Source organism: Camelus bactrianus, unplaced genomic scaffold (assembly GCF_048773025.1).
Source record: "Camelus bactrianus isolate YW-2024 breed Bactrian camel unplaced genomic scaffold, ASM4877302v1 HiC_scaffold_48, whole genome shotgun sequence".
Lineage (NCBI taxonomy): Eukaryota > Metazoa > Chordata > Mammalia > Artiodactyla > Camelidae > Camelus > Camelus bactrianus.
This window is the reverse complement of record NW_027413964.1, coordinates 40,765-47,500: the sequence shown is the minus strand read 5'-3', so window position 1 is coordinate 47,500 and position 6,736 is coordinate 40,765. Positions and strand designations below refer to the sequence as shown.

The following is a 6,736-nucleotide window of genomic DNA, read 5'->3' as shown; positions in this document are numbered from 1 at the left end:
CTAAGGGTGGGGAAATTGAAACCAAAGAACAAAAGCCGTTCAACAGAGAGGAGCCGGAGGCCAAGTCAAAGGCTCTGACCTGAGCACAGAGCTTTCTGCATTTGAATGAAGCGATTGAACGAGGCCCTGCCGAATGGATCCTCCTGACGTCCCCGCCCCCGCTTCCAGGAGACAGTCAGTCGATTTGGGACCGATCGGTGGAGAAGGCCTGGGAGGCGGCGGCGGCGGCGGCGGTGGCGGCGGCGGCGGCGGCGGAAGCAGCGGCGGGGGCGGGGGGGGGGGGGTGGTGCGCGGGCGGGGGCGGGACCAACGGTCGCTCCAACTCTGCCTGCCTGCCTGCCTGCCTGCCTGCCTGCCTGCCTGCCTGCCTGCGGGGCTGAGGCCTGAGGGCCACGCTGGTTCCTGCCACTCAGGGAAACTTCTGCGGGTGTTGCCGAAAGATCGCCCTCCCCCACCCCGTCCCTGACGAGCCAAATAACCCAGAGACAGGGTCTTAGAGTTTAGAAGAAAAGAGGCAGCTTGATTGCTTTGCTGGGCAAAGGGGACTCACAGCAGGCTAGTGCCCTCCAAACTGTGAACCCGTCTTGGGGTTGGGGTTTCATGCTTCTGTGGACGAACAGGTTGGAGCATGAAAGGGAATCACAACAGGCGGGAGCACAAAAGGTGCTCATGATCAACAAGGGTCTCTGATGAAACTTCCTCCTAAATCTGGATGAGTGTCTGATAACATGGGACCTCCTGGTGGTCTAGTAGGTCATCAGCCCGTGACCTTCTTTATCTGGTCAGACTCACCCGGCGGCACCAGCGCCACGGAGGAACTCGGGGTGGGGGGTGGGGGGTGGGAGGGGGCTGGTCGTTCTCCTGAGCTTATCCTCCCGTGACTCCCTTCCTGGGGAAAGACTCAGACGCCAAACATGATTGTCAAGTTGAACGATCAGAGGAAGGTCAAATCAAACAGTTAGAATCGACAACTTTAGCTGTTTTTAACAGTGGGCCTGGAGCTGGGAGCGGTGTCTGGTCAGTCGAGTTTGCTGATCGTTCTAAAAGCAAGCAGTAAGCATAAAGCCAAAAATTGGCTTAGCCTAAGTGCGGCCACTTCATGATTCCTCCTTCACTGGGGGCTGAGGCGTGGGGGAGGGCGGGGGTGGGGGACAGGACTGAGGTGGCGGCGAACTTCTCCGTGAATGCTCGGAGCCGAACTGCTCTCTGGGCCTAGGTCTGAAAAAGGCCTGAGTCTCAGCTATGACAGATTCTCTCTCTTTCTGGGCACATGGACTGACTCGCCCCGCATCCTCCCATCCTGTCAGACCCTTTGGACACACACCTCCACCTGAAGAGTTCTTTGGCCTCGTCCAGAAAAAACAAACACACGCACGAACAAAACCAAACGAGCACACAGAAACCCTGCTGATCTCCTTGGACCCCATTCACTTCGGAGAGTCCCTCTCGTAGAAATCCCCTCTGCTCGATGATTTCACCACAGCCGCCTCCCTTTCTCCGGCACAGTGACCCCCCACCCCCACCCCTGCGTGGGCCCTGTCCCTCTACCTATCAAAAACCAAACCCCAGGAGAAAAGAAAATCAGAATGCTGTTTTGAGCCACTGGATCTGTGAAAGGAACCAAACAGAAAGCTGAAATAACCAAACCAGCCGAACACCAAAAGCGAACAGACAGATACCCCAGAAAGAAGGGCACGCTGACCCTTGCCCCTTTCCTTCCTGGAATCAGGACATAACATAGATCTACACCCCACCCCCCACCCCACCCTCCCCAGATGTCTTCTTTATGCCGGAACGAGAGTGACGTTCTTATTGTCAACGGTGCTGTTATGGAAATGACAGGCCGGCCAAGAAACAAGCACCACTCGGAGGGTTGGAGTACTCAGATTTATTACGCCGGCGGGCTCAGAGGGGCTTCTGCTCCTAAGCCTTGAGCACCTCCAAGACGTGCACGTGAGGTTTTATAGGGTTAAGTACCAGCTTGGGGTATTCGGCCAATAGGCACGCAATAGCTTTAGCAACATCATTATCACGAAAGTAGAGGCAGTGAGGCAGCAAACCAACATTTCAAGGCCAGATATGTCTCTTTGAAAATCCAGCTGGCTAGCAAAATATGAACAGGGAATCAGCAAACCGGCACTTATTAATTTAGATTTACGAGTTAGCCCAGCAGAACTCAGATCAGTAATCCGACACTTGTTACACTTAGATTTGCGACTTAGCTTGTTATCCCAGCTGGGCTTTTCCTTCACAGTGTAAAGCGGAGAAGGAGAGAATTCTGTACAAACAGACCTCGATGAAAAGAATCCTCACCCTCTTTTAGGCCCCCACCTCAACACACGTGCGCGCACACAGCGCGCGCACACACACACACACACACATGCATGCACGCACGCGCGCGTATAGTTACTCCTGTTCTCTCTCTTTCTCTCTCCCTCTTCCTTTCTTACTGATTTTTTAAAAATGTTTACTGATAACACAGAAAATAATTGCTTAAATGTTGTCCAGGAATGATATTCATTTTTGAAAACATGATATATATTGTAAAGGATTTGGGCTCCCTTAGAAAAATCCCAGTCCAGGCACGATTGTATAGCACCTCCTTTCACTTTCAAGTGTCTCATTTCAGACAATAAAGTAGCCAGTCATCTTCCTTGTGCATGACCTTTGTAACTGGCACAAGTCAAACGGCACAAAATTCAGACCCAATCTCCTGATCCATATGATTCTCATATTCTTTTTTTTTTTTTTTTTTTTTTTTTTAGCGAGTCCAGAAGCTATGGGTCTGTGCCAACCACCCGTGGCTGTTCACTATCCAGCATTTCTTCCATTATCTTTATGTTGTCCTGTTTCTTGGAAGTATTAGTGCAGCTACTTTTCCCGATGGTCTGTCTCTGTCTCTGTCTCTCACTCTTTTCTCCTTCTTTTTTTTGGGGGGGGGAGGAGGGGGATGGGTTTGATTAGGTTATTTATTTATTTTAATGGTGGTTCTGGGGATTGAACCCAGGGCATCATGCATGCTAAGCAGGCAATCTAACAATGATCTATATCCTTCTCTACACCGCCCCCCCGACCCTCCAGCACCCCCCCCCCGTCCCCGGCCAGGGCCTGTCTTTGCTCAACCCAATAGAAAAGCATTTATGTTTTGCCAGTTTCCTGGGTCCTTCTTTGTTTCATAAAACGAGAAGAAATACACGTGGAAGTTCTCTCCTATGAATTGAACAGACTGAAGATCCTTTAAATAACCAAATGAGGTGGAAGTGCAGAGAGTACCATACGGGAACACACCGAGGCACATCGTCATCAAATTGACCAAAATTAAGGATAAGGAGAAAATATTAAAATGAACGAGAGAAAAGCAACAAATAACATACAAGGGAACTCCCGTAAGGTTATCAGCTGATTTTTCAGCAGAAACTCTACAGGCCAGAAGTGGGTGGCACAACATACTTAAAGTGATGAAAGGGAAAAACTGACAGGTAAGAATACTCTATTCAGCAAGGCTCTCGTTCAGATTTGAGGGAGAAATCAAAAGCTTCACAGATAAACAAAAGCTACAAGATTTCAGCACCATCAAGCCGGCTTTACAAGGAATGATAAAGGATGGTCTCAAGTCATCAAATCCTAAGAAAAGAGAACAAAAAGATGACAGAGAAAGGGAGGGGGGGAGAGAGGGAGAGAGAGAGGGGGAGAGAGGGGGGGAGGGAGAGAGAGAGAGAGAGAGAGAGAAAGAGAGAGAGAGAGAGAGGGAGGGAGGGAGGGAGGGAGGGAGGGAGAGGAGACCTTCGAAAGATTGCTTTGCCTGTTTAGGGTCTTCCGTTGTTCCTTAAAAATTTTGAAATTGTTTGTTCTAGTTCTGTGAGGAATGTCGTGAGTATTTTGACAGGGGTTGCATGGAACCTGCGGATTGCTTTGGATTGTGTGGCCATGTTGATAGTATTGATTCTTCCAATGCAAGAGCACAAGGCATCTTTCCATTTCTTTGTGTCATTTCAGATTCTGGAGTATAGATAACCTCCTCGATTAAGTTTATTTCTAGGCATTTTACTGTTTTTGACTCAATGGAAGTGTTTATCCCAGTTATAAAATTCTGGTTTTTAAAGTGGAGGGGGGAAAAAAAAAAGGAAAGGAAGGGCCACAAATGGCAAAATATCCTTCTTTCTCATGGGTGAATTGTATTCCATTACGTGTGTGTATGTGTGTGTGTGTGTGTGTGTGTGTGTGTGTGTGTGTGTGTCCCCTCTTCTTTATCTATTCAAATATTGATGTGCACTTAGGATGCTTCCGTATCTTGGCAATCATAAATGATGTTGCTGCTAATAGCAGGGTGTGTGTATCTTTTTGAATTCATTCTTCTTTTGTGGTTGGCTTTATTCCTTTGATAAGTATGTAAGTTTAAAAAGCTAAAGCTCTAAACCTTCCTGGAAACAATGAACAGTACATATATGTAAATTAAAAATATATGTGCAGTAAAAACATTTTAAAAAAATAAATAAATAAAAAAGAACGAAAGACAAGGAAATTAGCTATCAAGCCGTGAAAGACATGGAAGAAACTTAAAAGACATCTTACTAAATCAAAGAAACCGGTCTGAAAATTGTTACCAACTGTACAATTCCAACCAAATGACATCCTGGAAAAGGCAAAGCTCTAGAAACAATCAAAAGATCATGGTATCCAGGGGTTTGGGGAGAGGGAGGGAAGGAGGAATGAACAGATGCAGCGTGAGGGATTTTTAAGGCGATGAAATTATTCTGTAGGATACCATAGTGGTGGCTGCATGTCATTGTACATTTGTCAAAACCCATAGAACGTACAACCTCAAGAGTGAACCGTCCTGTAAACTATGGACTTTGATGGATAATAACGTGTCCATGTCGGATCATCAGTTTTACCAAATAGGCCACACTGATGAGAGATGTTGAGGGGAGTGGAGGATATATGTGTGGGTGGGGAGGGCTATGTGAGAACTCTCTGTATTTTCTGCTCAATTCTGCTGTGAGCCTGAAACTGCTCTAGGAAATAAAGTCTATTAATCAAAAACAAAAACAAAAACAGAAACAGAAACAAAAACAAAACACCCAAATGAGGTGAACCAGGATTCAGTCATCCAAAATGGAGCTGGACGGCCAGTGGGAGGAACTTTGTTGCAGACATAGTCCTGTTTCAGGGAGGGGGACGTTGTCCCCTCCCTCTACACATCTTGAGTTCTCTGGGCTGGACTGATCCAAAAATGGACCCCAGACGGATCGTTGAGCAGGAGCGACAGGGAACCTACTGTCTTTCATTCAAGCACTCATGTCCCCGAAGCAGGCAGCTTTTCTCCGTTTTAGGACAAGAAATCAGCCCTTTGTGCGAAATGGGCCGGGCTGAGAGCCTTTGGTTTTGGGTGACCCGTCCGTGAAGAATCGAGACGGAGTTTGGGTTTTGGGGAGGGGGGGAAGCCCCTGAAAGAAGTCACGAGGTTGGTTGGTTTCTCTAGGCTTCCGGGGCCTGAAGGCTCTCAGTGGGTGATCAGGGTGTTTTCCTAAGTCCAGATGCAGGGAGGGCACCCTCCACGGAAGTGATCGATTTCCCGCTTTCAGGGAGACAGAAAGAAGAGTCTGAGGGTCCCTCTTGCGTCTGCTGGCCCCTCGGCTTCTTCGGTCACTCTCATTTCTAACCCATCCGTGTGCCACGGAGGCACATACATGTTTGGGGTGGCCTCCCCTGGGTCCCGACACCGGCATCAATGGGGGGAGGGGGGGCATGAGTGGTCAGAACTGTATCAAGCTCAAGGGCACCACCAACCGGTTTCAAAAACAAATCTGCCAGCAGCTGCTAGCCGCAGCCTGGTCGTTTCAAAGTTCCCGCCTTGCTCTTGTGGTGTGTTTTCTTTCGTTTCCCCTTCTCCACTTGCCCCGTGGGGTAGTCTGATGACACACACTTCCAGTGCTTCTTTCTTGCATCTGTGTCTCCTGGGCTGCAGTCCTAAGAGCCCCCCCCCCATCGCCCCCGCCCCCCCCAATCAACTCGTTTCTTTACCCTCCACCAGGTCTCCTGGCTTGGAAATCTCGGCTCACAGCATGTGTCTCGTGTCCTCTCTGAATTCACGGGCCCAGCCATCCACCCTAAGGAGACGGAGGGAGGGAAGGAAGGTTTTGACCTGGCGACCTTCCTTGCCGGCATCCTCCGGATTTGGGACCCTTCAGTGCGCCACCTGCCACCCGCCATACCACTCTCACCCTGAGGCCTAGCCCTCGGGGCTCCGTCCACGCGGACACCTGAACGCGGACGGACCTGGACGGTGGGCGGGGTGGGGGTGGGGGTGGGGTGTGGAGGGGCTTGCTTCATCACTGCCGGAACCGTGGAGGCGACCGGGACAGACGCGTCCTTCAAGAGGTGAAGGGACACGTCGCCCGGGCTAGGTCCGTGCCACAGCATGTGATTTGGCTCTAAAAAGGAAACCAGGGACCCGTGGAGCCGAGAGACCTGTGGGAGACAGGCGGGGCCGTTTCTGCGTGCCCCTGACTCCCTGAAAGAAGCCAATCTGAAAAGGTGGCATCCTGTAGGGTACCGGCTCTGGATGACATTCATTCTCAAAAGGGCAAAAGCCCCAGAGAGGGTGAAAAGATGAGTGGGGTCGGGGGTGGTGGTGGTGAAGGTTGTCTGTGTGGGTGTGTGTGTGTGTGGGGGTGTGGGTGTGGGTGTGGGTGTGGGTGTGGGTGTGGGTGTGGGTGTGTGTGTGTTGTGGCGG

At 50.0% G+C, this 6,736-nt stretch overlaps 1 long non-coding RNA gene across 1 annotated transcript in view; it reads right to left on the bottom strand.

Annotated features, from left to right (window-relative positions):
- LOC141576946 (uncharacterized) overlaps positions 1-275 on the bottom strand; it is a 3,778-nt gene extending 3,503 nt beyond the window's left edge. The window contains exon 1 of the long non-coding RNA XR_012505350.1: positions 80-275. This is a non-coding gene — a long non-coding RNA (uncharacterized LOC141576946). The remainder of the gene's footprint in view (positions 1-79) is intronic.
- Positions 276-6,736: the final 6,461 nt, after the last annotated feature.